Here is a 16,304-nt window from a genome sequence, read left to right as displayed (position 1 = left end):
AGAAGGATTTTGTGGGTTGCCTTTATTGATGAATGGTGATGAAGGGGACTCTATGAAATGACATCCCAATTGGATGTGGTAGTGGGGAATGGCAGGGCCCTGGTCAGGGGCAGTAACTTCATTGAAAACATAGTTTGGGTATTCCTCTCTTTCTCAGCCTGTCCAGGCCAAAACGGTCTGCAATATCTCTCTGCCTCCTCATCTCCTTTCTCCATCCTTTTCTTTTTCTTGTCCCTCCATATCCTCCTCCTCCCAAAGTAGCCTCTGGATTCCTGGGAGTAATGGCTGTATCCACATAATGGAAATACATGGAGGATGCAGCAGATCGTCATTAGCTTTGAAACCCACTCTGGTGTGTACTGTAGGGACGCTCTTGAAAAGTCAAGGCAGCAGAACTATTGCTTGAGCAGCTGGAGCCTTAACTACCACTTTGTTTCCTGCTCTTGTCTAGTATATCAAAGTCCCCTCATAAGCCCTCTTTTGTACTCTGCTTACAGCAAGTTACTGGTTATACTTGTATTAACAAATGAGTTGGTGAAACTTCAAAAACATGTCAAACACTCAAACCTTTCGGGAACCCATTTGGGTTAATGTGAAGCAATTAATAAACATGCTTGTAGGTAGCTATGGAAGATAACTGACAGTCATTCGCATTTCATATCTTTGAAATTTTCTTCAAATTACTCCATCACAGCAATGTGCAAAACTATAAAGTTCAAGCCTTGTTTTTGAGCGAGGCTGAAATATATGCTTATTCTTCAAATAAAAGCTTCAATGAAGGCATTGAACAACAGAAAATCTAACTTATTAGATGAATGTAATCAAGTTATTGTGAAGTTTGTATTCTTTTCTATTTGTTAAAAACTTAATTTGAACATTTGAAATCTCAATTGCCAAGGTAAAAATAGTGAATGAAATGCTTTAACAGAAAGTATTTTGAGTAATTTGTGAAGGAAAGGTAATATGGAGCCACCTGGTGGTGTGACAGCTGCTGCAGCCAGTGTTATTTAACATTGGCACACACCATGAGGATGCCACCAGGTGGTGTCGCCGGACAACTGTCATTTAACATTGGGCTTCCCATCGAAGCAGCATTTAGTGGTATGCCAATCTGGGACTAAATGCGTAGTTCTATCAAAGAGCTAGCATGGGTATGATGGGCTGAATGGCTTCCTTCTGTGTAGCAATATGAGAATAATAGAATTGGGAAAAACAGAAAGGTAGAATAATTTTTAAATGGTGAGAGACCAAAAAATGGTGGCATACAGAGGAATTCCTTGTACAGGCATGACAGAAAGCTAACATGCTGGTACAGCAAGCAATTAGGAAAGGTATGTTATTATACCATTGTTAATTATAAATGTATAAGAATATAAGTATAAAATGTATGAGTATAAGAATAAAGAAGAATAATGGAGCATTATGCGCTGCTTTGGTTTCCATATCTAAGGAAGGATATACTTGTCTTAGATGGAGTGAAATGAAGTTTTAGCAGACTGAGTTCCAGGGTAAGGGGATTATCCTATGAGAGGGATTGAATAAACTAGACTATATCTATAGAGTTTAGAAGGATGGGAGGTTATCTCGTTAAAACAAAGGCATTTCTTAAGGGGTTTGACAAGGTAGATGCTGGGAGGATGTTTCCTCTGGCTGTGGGGTCTAGAACTAAGCATCACATTTTCAGAGTAATGGGTTGACCATTTAAGACTAAGTTTAGAATAAGTTTCAGTTATTTAGTATTTGAAGACAGATTAGAAAAGTTAGTTGAGTTTAAAGCTCAACAATGATCTTATTGAATGGAGGAGCACACTTGAGGGATTGAGTGGCCTACTCCTGCTATCTTATATTCTTATGTTCTTACAGAATGTTACAGTACAGAAGGAGGTCATTTGGTCCATCATGCCTATGCTGGCTCGTTGGTTAAGTGGTCCAATACATTCCATACTTCTGCTCTTTCCCCATAGTCTTTCATGCAGTTATTGGAAAATTAGTGTTGAATCTGCTTTAGTCTCCCCATGTCACCTCTGGTTCTTTAGTCAACTGTGTCCTCTAGTTACTGACATTTCTGCCACTAGAAACATTGGGCTGAACTTTAGGCTCCAAGATTGGGAGTGTTTCCCGCTTTGCAGAGCGTATTATGAGGTGTGAGGATGTTAGGCACCGTTTATGATGTCATCAAGGCAGTTTCCAGAAATGCCACATGTGGGCGGGCAATAAAGCCAGGAATCCACCCACGTTATTTAAATATCAATTTAAAAGGCAATTCAGCTAATTGATTGCCCATCTCACTGCAACAATACAATCAGAAGTCAATAATACACCTTCAGGGTAAGCTTTATGACAGGTGGGGAATCTGTTTTTTAAGGGCAAGCCTGTTTGGGCAGATTTTAAAACTGCTGCTGATAGCAGACTCTCAGCTTTGCAGTTCAAATCTACTGACTGCTGGGACTGCTCATTTGAGTGGACAGATGAACCTTTTGGACATTCACAAGGAGAAGTCTCTACTGATTCAGAGGGCTCTTTTAATGGAATATTTTCCTGTCCGTTGCCCAGGGGTGAGGAGTGAAAAGCATCTGAGACAGATGGGGATTGTTGTTTAATTGGAGACACAGCCTCCAGTGAGGAGGAGAGAAGGATTAGGAGGAGGAGAAGGCTGAGAGGAAGATGATGACACAGGGAGGTGTGGCTCCTCAGGAAGGGGACAGAGCTGTGCCAGACCCCAAGGGTCAGGAGGAACCCAGAAACCCTCAGTGAAGGCACAGATGAACTTATGCCACCCCAAGGGTATACAGGTAGAGATCTAACTGACCTCATAAGGTCATTGAGCCTTTTGTGGCACTGGGACCAAGCCCTCCTCATCAGCTCAACACTCTTGATCTCATTAGCCACCCCTCCCACACAGCAGGAACCTGCCTGAGCTTCTTCCTCTCCTCAGGGCTCGGTATGAGCTGGTGCTGTCTATCGTGTACTACAGGGAGGAGAGCACCAAGGGTGGCCTCGCTGATTCTGGAGGCAGTTTTTCCCCTACTAGAACACCTCTCCCCTTGCTGTGATGGTGCAGACATCTATACATGGCAATATGTTATAAATGTGCAACTCCTCAATGCCAAAAGGTGGGAGACTTGCAGAATTTTAAAACTTCTGCCACCTATGAAGTTTGACATGGTTGGTAGAGATTAGTTAAAATTTAAAATAAAACAGGAAATGCCGGGAAATACTCAGCAGGCCTGGCAGCATCTAAGGAGAGAGAAACAGGGCTGATGTTTTGAGTCCATATGATTCTTCTTCAGAGCTGAAGAGAGGTAGAAATGTGATGAGGTTTATACTGTTGAAGAGAGGGGATGGAGCTTGTGGAACAAAATAGAAGGTCAGTGTAATGACTTTACATACTGGACAGGATTTAGCTAGAAACAGATAACTTTATTACAGCACGATTTTCAAATGCTACATGCTTGAACCAGGCCCTTGACAAGAAAGCCCCGCCCCTGGGATTAGCCACGCTTAGGGCTCATTGGTTGGAGTCTCCAAGAACAATCATGTGACCCCTGGTAGGCAGGCTATACCTTCAGTACTACAGTCAGGAATAGGTGCAAGTGCAGGAGAGATTTGACAAATATGCCATGGATAAAAGACAAAGGCCAGTTGCTAAAAGTTGCATAAAGATCAGAGAGCAGAGAGTGTTAATAGCAGAATAAGTGTCAGTGCTCTCTGAAAGCAAAACATAAGCACAAGTTACAGACTGGCCTTGTGGGGGTAGTGGGTTGGGGAAAAATATCAACATGGAGGACAGAGTTCATGGTCTGAAGTTGTTGAAGTCATTGTTAAGTGTAGAAGGCTGCAAAGTGCCTAATCAGAAGATGAGATGCTATTCCTCCAGTTCCCCAAAGCAAAGCAAAGAGGATCAGTGCCTCATCTTCTGATTCGGCATGTTACAGCCTTCTGCAGTTAACAATTAATTCAACAAATTCAGACCATGAACTCTGTCCTTCATGTTGATATTTTTTCCAGTCTGTAACTTGTTCTTATGTTTTTGCTTTCAGCCAAGACTGTAGTTCTGCTATTAATGCATTCTGCGGTCTGACCTTTTGTGTCACCATTAGCACCTTCTTTATTCTTTAATTATATCATTGCTGCTCCCTTTGTCTTGCATCCATGACATCTTTGTCAACTCGTTCCTGGGCTCCCACCGATCCCTGACCTTCTCTTTTCCCACCTGCTTCAATAGAATAAAACCAATCATATTTCTACATCTACCTTCTTTCCACCTTTCTATTTTTTTTTTGCATATTTCTACCTCTCTTCAGCTCTGAAGAAGAATCAGACAGACTCAGAACATTAAGTCTGTTTCTCTCTCCACAGATACCTCCAGACTTGCTGAATTTTATCAGCATTTTCTGTTCTTATTTCAGATTTCCAACATTTGAAGTAATTTCCTTTCATTTTAGATAAAATTTAAATTGACTTATCTGACCACACTGGAAGAGGCACAAATCTTCACTATGTATAGTAGATGCACTTTATTGATCATTTGATACTCAGCCCCTTCCTTCCTTATTTACTCTATCAAGACCATTCATGATTTTGAACATCTCTATCAAATCTCCTCTTGATCTTCTCCGCTCTAAGCAGACCAATCCCAGACCTTCCAATCTCTGCACATTAATGCGGGCTTATCCCTGGTACCATTCTAGTAGATCTCTCCTGTGCCCCCTCCAAAGCTTTGGCATCTTTCCGAAGTCGTGCAGCTCAGAATTGAACACAATACTCCAACTGAGGGTGATTATGGACAATTTTAAGGTGTTATCTTTTATTGCCCGAGATTGAAAATATTTGTATGTGGTTGTGTGCATTACTTACATTCAGAGTGATTGAGTCAGCTTAAATAACCCAGCAGCAAGCTTTTCTCATATTTAAAAGGAAAAGTTTATTTTATTTTTCCACATCCTTGCCCTAGTGGTTAATAAAGAAGTCTCATTCACTGTCTCACTCACATTCTCACACACATGCAAAACTAGGTACAGGTGAAGATAAAAAAAAATTATAAAAGTGGACTTTAACTCAGTCCCTGTTTTGGTACAGGCTTAATGCCTCATAGTTGCATTGTTATGTTGTCTGAAGTGAAGGCTTTGAAACAATACCTCAGCAGCTGTGATGGCTCCTAAAGTTGATGTGCCAGGGGTTGGTTTCTCAGGTAGGCTTGAATTTTCTGCTGTATATTTAGCACGGAACCAAGAAGACCCCTACACCATATGACTTTACATCCGTGTCAAGTCATGATCCCAAATAAGACATTGTGGTAATTTTAATTACAGTCTGATTCCTTCTCCTACCTGCAATAGTCAAGTCCTTTCTTCTGGCCAAGGCCAAATTTGCAATCTTACAATGAGTGTTGATGGAATTTTGTTAACCTCGTGGTCCAACAAACATTGCATCAAATTAAAGAGTGTCTTTGTCCTCTCTAAAGTTAACAGCTGGATCCACAAAAACTGTCTTGTAGCATGCAGCCATTTTTAAATTCAGTCCCTTATTTTTAAAAATGTAGCTTTTAAGATACAGTTTTCAAGATTTATAATACCATCATACAAAAACTGTCATGACAGGCTGAAACATTATTTTGTAAAGGCCTAGAATAACTTCTTCGCTTTTGTACTCCAATCCTCTACTTATAAAGCCAAGGAACCCATATGGAATTTTAACTTCCTTCTTAATTTATTCTGATCAGAACCCATATGGAATTTTAACTTCCTTCTTAATTTATTCTGATCAAAGATTTGTGCACATACACTCTCCAATTTTTCTGTTCTTGCACCCCTTTTAAAATTTTACTATTGAATTGAACAAATTAGCATTGAGAGGGAGGAGTTATTAATGGTTTTAGTGGGCTTAAAAGTGGATAAATCCCCAGGCCCAGATGAGATGTATCCCAGGTTGCTATGTGAGACAAGGGAGGAGATTGCAGCGGCTCTGACATGAATTTTCAAATTCTCTCTGGCCACAGGAGAGGTGCCAGAGGACTGGAGGACATTGAATGTGGTACCATTATTCAAGAAGGGCAGTAGGGATAAATCAGGTAATCACAAGCCAGTGAGTCTAACGTCAATGGTAGGAAAGCTATTGGAAAAAATTCTGAGGGACAGGATTAATCTCCACTTGTAGAGGCAGAGGTTAGTCAGGGATAGTCAGCATGGCTTTGCCAGGTGGAGATCATGTCTAACAAATTTGACTGAATTTTTCGAGGAGGTGACTAGTTGTGTAGATGAGGGTACTGTAGTTGATGGACAGTTAACTTTCAATTATTTTTCTCCTTTGATTATTTATCTTCTTTACAAACTGTAAAACATCTTTATGCATATGCTCTTATTCTACCAGCTGCACTAGTGTGTGTGTGTAAGGGTCATGGGAATGTGTAAGACATATGAATGGTGGTTGCAATTTACCTAGTTTTATTTGTGGGGGGATTGGGGAGGGGAGAAGTAGGGTCAATAAACTTATCTTGCTCTTTGTTCAAACTCAGAAAACCTGGACTTCAACAAGGCTTTTGACAAGGTCCTGCATGGGAAAATGGTCAAGAAGTTAAGAGCCCATGGGATCCAGGGCAATTTGGCAAATTGGATCCGAAATTGGTTTAGTGGCAGGAGGCAGAGGGTGATGGTTGAAGGTTGTTTTTGCAATTGGAAGCCTGTATTGAGTGGTGTACCACAGGGATCGGTGCTGGGACTCTTGCTGTTTGTAATGCACATTAATGATTTAGACAGGAATAGAGGAGGTTTGATCAGTAAGTTCGCAGATGACATGAAAATTGGAAGAGTCGTAAGAAGTGTGAGGTGATGCATTTTGGGAGGACTAACACAGCAAGAGAATACACAATGAATGGTAGGACCCTAGGAAGTACAGAGGATCAGACGGACATTCCACATTTTATTCCCGATAGATCTCAGTTTTGCTGTAGATTCCTCTTCTCAGGATCGTTACTTTGCAAACCTGGACACAATACTTTTGAGAAAGAGAGAAAGAAACAATTTTGTTGTAGCTTCTCAGTACAACATTCTGATCTCTTCTCGTTCACTGGCTTGGTTAAAAGGTTTTTAAAATCCCTGATGGCTGTATATTACAGAGGAATTTGATTACCCTGCTGCAGTAATTTTTTGGTTAAACAGATAATTGCACTCATGGCTTAACTCAGAAGCTTTTGATGAGTTTGAAGATAGTGTGAAGGCCAACAGGAGATGTGGTCTTTCATATTCCACAGCAGGGTTGGAGTGTGGAGTGTGTGTGTCTGTCCCATTTTCATCCCACTTGGCTGGTGTGCAAGTTGTATATTCTGGGCAGAATTGTCTGTGCCCGCTGGCACGGGGGTGTTCGGTGGCGTAAGCGGAAAATATGGCGAGAAGGCCAAAAGTTGGTTTCATGGTGTCGTAAAACCAGTTTGCGATCATCTGTTCCGCCTGCTGAAGGCAGGTTGTGTTTCCCACCATTAGATGTTGTGAACCTTACTGTAATACATTTGCATATCATTATAAGCCCAGCCCACTGGAATCATGATTGCATGCCGACATGTTTCACAACAGCACATAAAAGGCCTACAGTTGGTGAGCTGCACTTTGAGGGGAACCCGGAGGTGAGTACACAGTAATATTGTGGAGCAGTTGTCTAGCTCACCTGTTGGACTTAGAGATTGAGGCGACTTGTGGGGGTGTGCAAGAGCTGCCCTGCATTTGAGGTGCATTGTTTGGGGGGGGGGGGGGGTTTGCAGGTTGCGGGGGGGGTTGCAGGTGGGGGTTGCCCTGTGGCTGAGATGCGTTGAGGGGGTGTCGACGAGTGCCCTGCTGTTGAGGCGACTTGGAAGTGGGTGCAAGGGCTGCCCTGTGATTGAGGCATGTCGTGGGTGGGGGGTAAGGGTTGCCCTGCAGTTAAAGGTATCGCAAAAGCACATGGGGGTGTGGGGTGGGAGAGCCAAGCGGCCATGCATTAAGGAGACCTTGTATAAAATGACCATTCCTCTGCAGCTGAGACAGTTCAGGCACAGCCACAGTGATATGATTGAATATATTAGGTCTTTAGCTTCTGTGCCCACTCAAGCAACGCAGAGGCATCAAAGTGCCACCAAGTGCTCCAGAGATTTTCACTCCTTGAGCACAGACTGCAAAGTAATGAGCATTTTAGTGGACTGCAGAACAGTTGGGCGACTGGGCACGTTGTACAATCTCTTTGCTAAAGGTGGCCATGGAGCAGTCACTGATGGAGGCCCTCACAGCCCCTTGCAATGTCGTGGTTTGGACCAGACTCCCCCATGGTTCAAGCTAACAGTGCAACCTTGCAGTGCGGGTTAGGAGAATGCCTGTGCCTGAGCTTAGAGCACAGCATGCAGTCCAGTGGGCAAAGCTGCCAGCAATTGGTTGGGTGGTGTGGGGCTGAGGTGGGTGGGGATTTGGGCAGCCACGCAGTGCACTGACCTCTGGTCATCCAAGTGGTGGCCAGCATGCTCCGGGATGTGTTAAGGGGACTCAAACTAAACCAAGAGATGTCCTTAGTACACCCATGCTAACCCCCGTGTCTCTCTCTCTCTTTCACCCCGCAGGAAGAATATGTCAGGATCATGGAGTCTGGTAACCTAGATGTATGCCTCATGGCTTACAGAGGGCGAAGACGACTGAGAAGAGAGCGACTGAGGAGCCCGGCTGCACAGAGGGAGGAGCAGCACCCTCTGGAAGAAGGAACGGCTGGGCTCCCGTACACGCTGCCGAAGAGCCACAGCAAGCCGTTGGTAGTTGGCGCCTAGCTAGACCCAGGGTCTATAGATGCCACCTTTCATTCCTGAAGATGACTGAGAACTAGTGTCGCGCATGTCCAGAGAACTGGTCCGTCACATCTGCCAGCTACTCCAGGATTTGGCACCACGGGGTAAAGGAGGGTATCCACTGCCAATGGTCATGAAAGTGACTGTGACACTCAATTTCTATGCCAGTCGCTCCTTTCAGGGCTCCACAGGTGACCTCTGTGGAATATCACAGACATCTACCCACAAATGCATCCATGAGGTCATGACTACCATCTGCGACAGCAACAACTTTGTGCTTTTCGCCCAGGACCAGGACAGCCAGGGTATAAAAGTGATTAGATTTGGCCAGATCTCAGATTTCCTACAGGGGCAGGGTGCCATCAACTGCATTCATGTGGCGCTCAGATCTCCATGACAATACATCGTCAACTATGTCAACCGCAAGGGATTCCATTCGCTGAATGTGCAGCTGGTGTGCGACTATCACAAACGCATCCTGTAGGTGTGTGCATGGCTTCCAGGGAGTGTCCCTGACTCCTACATTCTCAGTCAGTCAAAGATCCCTGTCGTCTTCCAGGGTCCACAGAGACTTCAGGGATGGCTCCTCAGGGATGAGGTCTGCCGCAGAGGACGTGGCTGATGACAACCGTGCAGCAGCCTCAGACTGCAGCAGAGTGACGATATAATGAGGCTCATGCTGCAGCTCGCAACTTAGTGGAGCAGATCATCAGGATGCTGAAAATGCAGTTCTGGTGCCTGGACCGGCCTGGTTTAGCCCTGCAATACAGTCCGCAGAGAGTGTTATGCATCATTTTCGCCAGCTGTGCCCTTTACAACCTAGCATTGCAACGGAGAGAATACCTGGCTGAGGAGGCGATGGAGGAGCTGACGGTCTCCTCCGATTAGGAGGATGCCGACAAGAATGAGGGTGAGGAGGTCTTTGTAGGCAACAATGATGGAAGTGAAGCCCTCACACAGGCCAGATGAGGTAGGTGCGCTCGGGAGGCTGTCATAGTTGCTAGAATTGTGGAGGATGATGATGGCATGCAGTGAGGAGGCACCATAGATCCTCACATTGCACCTATGAATGCTTGACTCCAATCTGGCTTATGGCAATGCACCTATCCTCTGTGATAATGCTCCTGCCATGGAGATGCAATGGAGGCCCTTATAGTCACTCGTTTGGAGGAGAATGATGATGACATGCAGTGAGGACACTTGAGACCTTCACATAGCCTCTGAGAATGTCTGAGTCCTGCCTGGCTGAGGGCAGCTTACTTGCACACTGTGATCAGAATCATATCATGGAAACGCAGCAATGAAATTTTAGAAACATCTGATTCTTTGTCCACCTTCAGCCCCTGAGCCCTTCAGGAGCACAGTGTCACAGGTCACAGATGCTGAAGAGATGGGGGCCAGACCAACCTTAAAGATGATGAGAGCACACAAAGAGAATGACAGAACTCTGTGACGTCTGCCTACAACATTCTGGCAGCAATGACAAGCACCGTCGAGGTGCAGGCATCAGTAATGTTTCCAGGGAGTGTGAGGCCAGACAATCACTTTGGTCTGAAGGCTGCACAAAGCACAGGGAAAAGGCCCTGGACTAAGACATCTGACTTTATCTTGTGCAGAAAGTTTTCACATCTGAGTGACACGAACTCTGCTCATCAGAACAAGGAGCCATAGGCAGGGAGACATTCTTGGGAGTTTAATGACAATAGTGAACAGTATGTACAAGTGAATAATACCTGTGCCCAGGCTGTGCAACCACATCTCCTTAACTTTCCTATCCCTGCCACAACATATTGGTGCTCCCTGGCGATCCACAGTGGAGCTGGAGGCAGCCTGCTGACTGTGATGCCCTGTCTGAGCTGATCTTTGAAGGCGTCCTCTGGAGGGCCGAGACTTGGAGGGCCCCGGCCTTCTGTTGGGGTCCTGCAGTGTGGCAGTGGCATCTTCCTCGGCCTGTGGAGCTGGAGCTGCTGACATCACAAGAGGAGGGATTTCGGATGGGCTGGACACTCCCACAGAGCAACGCAGATGCAATGTCCTGGACCAAGGACTCCTTGGCAGACGCCATCCTTCCAGTGTTGACCTCGGTGCGTTGGCATGCCAGCATTATCACCTTAGCCTGAAGGTGGATGGACTCCTCCATCATGCCTTGCAATCTGAGGAGTGCAGCGGACATCCCCTCCTGGTGCTCCCAAGCTTGCCTTTGCAGCTCCAGCAACTGACATGACTGAGCCCAAAGGCTCATCATCTGACTTGGACTCAGCAAATTTTTGGCCTCCAAGAGTCGTCCAGGTGCCAGACTCCTCAGGAAGTCCCTGTTGTCGCCTGCCACGGATCAGGCAATGTGCTCACCAGATTGTGATCCCGAGGCTACTCTAAAGCTAGGTCCCACCGAAGTGCGTCTCTCTGCACTGGTGGAGGGTGTGGGTGAGCGCTGTGACCGGACTTCAAGAAGGATGCCTCCAGATTCCTCTTCAGAGGTTTCCTTGGGCCTTGATTGGAGGCCCTGGGTCATGGACTCTGTCGGCTGTTTGGCAGATTGCCTGCGAAAGCAAGGGGGGATAATTAGTGCATGGCAGTGGCCTGTGAAAAAGGACACATCCCTCACAGCATGGCTGTCTGATGGATGTTGCACTGCTGGATCCTCACTTGGTAGAGCATCACCAACCTCACCGTCAGCACAGGACCAGTCCAGATCCTCGCCTGCCAGCTGGATGGCTCTGTTTTCAAAGTCCGTGAGGACTTGATTTCAAGTATGCCTGCACCAATCTGTGACCTATCCCTCTTGCTGTGTGCCAGCTTGTCCTGCATGAATAGAGATGGAGAGAGGGTAAGCAGGATGCTTGCCAGGCTAGATGATAAATATGCCTGGCATGTGTGGATGGTGACTGGCCCCATGGATGGGATGAGGACAATGAATGTGAGTGTGAGAGAGTGAATGTGATGTCCCTTGAAACGGCAGTGAGCGAGGGCCCTGTGGGTGTGTAATAGGTTTGTGAGTGTGAGTTGAAAGTGATGAGAACTGGCGGTACGGAAGAGATCATTCATCATCTTGAGGCACTGGGTGGCTGTCCTCTTTTGAAGGGCATTGGTGCTGATACCTGCTGCCACCACCTCCCAAGCTGGATTGGTGAAATTGCTGCCTTTCCTATGGCCAGAGTGGGGGTAGCGGACATCACAGTGAGCCTCCACTGTGTCCAAAAGGCACTCAAGGGACACATCATTGAACCTGGGGGCTGCAGTCTTTTTGCCTTTCAGGGCCATGTCTTCTTTACAGCAGTTGTGTGCTGGAAGCATTGAGAGGTGTGCACATGGCTGGATGTATAGTCCATAGGTTTGGGATAGGGGTATTCCATTCTTGTTATTTGCTATTAAGGACGCTCCTAATGCATTGACTGGTTTTAGTCCTTTTGAACTAGTTTATGGTTATGAGTTGAGAGGACAAATGAAATTGATTCATGAGAAATTGGTGAGTCAAAATTCAGAAACTACTCCCTTCGATTATGTATCAAATATCAGAGAGATATTGGACAGAGCATGTGAGTTAGCTAGGGAACATTTAAAGATATCACAGCAAGTGCTGAAGATGAAAGCAGACAGGAAAGTTATAGCTTGTGGTTTTGTTGCTAGCGAGATTGTGTTAGATCTGTTACCAGTACTGGATGACTCATTAAAGGCAAGGTGGGCCATACAGAATTGAAAACAAATTGAGTGAAGTAAATTCTTTAATAACTACTCCATATAGAAGAAAGAAACAGAGGGTGCATCATGTAAATATGCTTAAAAAGTACTTTGACAGGGAAGAGGACCAAAGGAGGTGTTAATGGTGGTAGTTATTGAGAAAGAAATAGATACAGAATTTTGAAATTGATTTTCCTCTAATCAAATTGGATAATGAGGGGGGTACTTGAAAATTTAAATGTAATATTGAGTTACCTTGCAGACAAATGATTTGGAGAAGCTATTATGGTCACACAAAGATATTTGTGGAAATAAGTTCAGAAGGACAAATTTAGCTATACATGATGTATCTGTAGAAGTTTCATCTTCGCTAAGGAAACATTCTTATAGATTAAACCTAGCAAAGTTATCGCAAGTACAGAAAGAAATTGAATTCATGCTTTAAAATGATATCATTGAGTCTAGCTGCAGTAACTGGAGTTTGTCTATTGTGCTGGTATCAAACTGGATGGAACACTGAGACTGTGTGTGGACTATCGAAAGGTGAGTGTGGTGCAATTGTCTATGATTTTTCATGGCCGTCCAACCTTATCAAACTAGCAAATCGGCCAGATGGCCTTAAATTTTTTATCAAATCTCATCCAAGGATGGGGTGAAATCTCTGTTATGAAACAAAATAAACATAAATATCTGTGGACAGCATTTTTATGAGGTATGCTTTCAGGTGCCCGATTATGATGTATGGACATTTTTCTGCTACTTTTTACACCTTTATTTCATCATTGGCAGGTCTGCAGCCCCCTCAGACAGCTGTCTGCCTTCAGGGGGCTTACTTGCAGCACTCGCCCATGCCCATACTGATGTAATCACCCACCCCCTTCCAGCCCCCATTCCAGCAACACTGAGTGTTTCAGTGTGCATGTCGCGCTGGCTGGCCTTACATTTGTCAGCCACCATGAAATCATGGTTGCCAGTTTATTTTCTGGCCATTCTTGGGCCCACCAATCATGTGTGCCCGCCAAGGGTAAAATTCAGGCCCTAGTATTAGATGCCTTTTCTTTTCCCCTCACAGGAATGTGTCTACATTTCATCCAAACCATGTCCACTTTGAAGGCTTTACTTTCTTTAATTATTGTTTTGCCTACCAATTTTTGATTCCAATCCACTTGAGTCTGATCCCTTTTCAACTCACTGAAGTTAGCCCTCTTCCAATTACATAAATTTACACTGGATTATTTCTTGTCCTCTTCCACAACTTTCTAGATCTGATGACATTATGATTCGTGTTCCCTATTTGTTTCAATCAATACTGCCAGACTCCCCCCATCATTTCCTTCCCTACATTTACTGGTGGTGTGTTACAGTTCACTCAGGGAGTCTGTGTTGCCGTGGCAACATGCACTTTTACATACATGTTGTATTCTGAAGCTATGGATCGTGATGGTAGAGGCTCCAACATTCTATCCATCATCTGGCTGACCAGGAATCTCTCCCGCTCTTACTGCCTGTCATTGGTATATGTTGGAAGGACTTGCAACTTGTTTGGCCATGTTTTGAATGCACCTTCCTTGGCCATCAAGTCCTGGGGTGGGACTTGAACCTGGAGCTTCTGGCTCAAAGGCAGGGATACTACCCTCTGCACCACAAGACCCCCTCCTAAATTTCCTGAATGTTTTGTAAATAATGAAAATGTACTTTAGCGCCTTCATTAACATTTGCTAGGCAACAAACCTGTTTTTGGTGGGTGCTTGGGTTATCTGAAAAAATGCTTACTGTTACAATTATAAGATATATAAGATTATGTTTTGGGACTGGTATCTTTAAATTTAGGTTGAATGAAGGGGTAATGTGATCTGTCCTGACAGTCTGCAGTAAGCCTGGGTGGTTTAATTGTTAGAGATCAAAAGAAGGCTTAGATTATTTTACTAGGAAGAAGGCACAAGGTGTTTATGCTTGGAGACAATGGCAACAGCTTATGAGTTTACAATGGCTATAGTCTGAGTTTCCCAAAGTCCCAGAAAGGTGTTGAAGGTATCAGGGGGTAAACAGTTGTGCTGTAATATGTCCATTTATTTCTAAGTTGAAAGAGAAATGAGGTCAAGAATAGCTAATCAACATTTCTACCTCGGTGCAAGATTAATGTATTTGCCATGGGGAAGAGTACAGAGGAAGCCATATTTTAGATCACGTTACAGTCTTCCCTACAAATCAAATGAAAATCATAGACAGACAGAAGTTCTGTGTATTCAGCCGAGAGAGGTGGCTGCTTGGCTTTACAAACTACCACAGTCAAATGGGGGAAGGAGATGGTCTCTAGTTGAACTGGTGCATTCTACAGCCATCTATGGATGCCAGGAGCATGGCCAGGAGGAGGAAGAATCATTGGAACAGGCTTTACTGCTGGTAGTGGATTTAGGAAACTCTCTGAAAATTAAGAGAAGCGCCTGGAGATGGTCAAGCCAGCGAAAGGGGAAATGTGATCCTATTGCTGAGAGCAACTGTGGACTGTTTGCAATAAGGAGCATAATGTGTGACATGTATGAAAGGGGAATGTTTACTTCTGTAGTTTAAAGTATGAGTTACCTACAAAAAGAAATTATGCTTAGTGAGTGGTGTTTTTAGATATTTGTTACAGAAAAAGTATAAAATGTGAAATCTTGTTGTGTCATTCTTTCAGTTATCAACTGGAAGTTCAAATCTCTTTTTAGAAGTTACAAGTCTCCACAGAGATCATAATACATTTTTCAGGTTTACTTGGGCCCTGGGACAAAACCCTGAAAAATTGGTTGTTTTTGTCCCAACTTTTAACGCAGATGCAACAAGGCCCAGTTTCTCCCCTTTTGTAGCAGTCTCTCTCATAGGATTGAATTAATTTATTTAAAATATAATATTTACATGTAATTTTATCTTTCAAAACACCACGATTACTGAATAGTTCTTTAAGTAAGGATAGGTAAAAGATTTATGAATGTATTTTTGGGATGAAACTAACATCACCTGATTATGAATAATTTGCTCCATGTTTTCCATTCTGTCTCCACAATGACTATGTACAATATTGAGAGAGAATGAAACTGTATTTCTGCATTTTCAAGGCGTTCTGCCCAATTATGTCATCGAATATACATTATGGTGTTGAATAACTGGGACATTCGCCCAATTGTCATAACTGGCATAAGATCCACACATATCCTGGAAGAACAATATTAACACCATTTGCATCACTTTTCTACTGAAGTTAGAATGGGTGATTGGGAAACCTCCATGGAAATTGTTTCTTTATAGTATCTATGCATTGAATGAGGTTTTGGATTATTAGACTAGATATTTTGAGCTCTGAGTCACCAGCTATTTCTGAAAGTTGATCTCAAGTCCCCTCCAATTTGAAGTGTACCTTTATTTGCCCAGCAGCAAATGATAGCAAGACCAATAAATTATAATGGTAACTTTTGCCCTGTACACTGGCAACTAGCGTATACCGCATGCTACTACATGAATTCACCCTCTCTCTTTCTCTCAAAAGATATACTGAAAAGTACAACAAGAGTCATGGATCTTGAACAAATAAAGAATTTTATTTACACAAGGTAGATGAACAAATATTACACAATTTAGCACAGAGTTAGATATTCCCCTACACTGTCTGATATATAAAACAAAGATGGTGCATACTTTCTTGCCTTAAACAGGTGTCCACTTAATATAAACCTTCTCTAACTCAATTCCCTCTGCCAAATTTCCACTCAGTTAAAAAAATACACACAGCCCTTCATCGTTTCCGAGATTCATTCACAGGCTACAGTCAGAAGAATTGCTCTTGTTCTGCCAC

This window comes from Carcharodon carcharias, chromosome 18, assembly GCF_017639515.1.
Source record: "Carcharodon carcharias isolate sCarCar2 chromosome 18, sCarCar2.pri, whole genome shotgun sequence".
Taxonomy (NCBI): Eukaryota; Metazoa; Chordata; class Chondrichthyes; order Lamniformes; family Lamnidae; genus Carcharodon; species Carcharodon carcharias.
Note: the sequence above shows the minus strand (reverse complement) of the source record.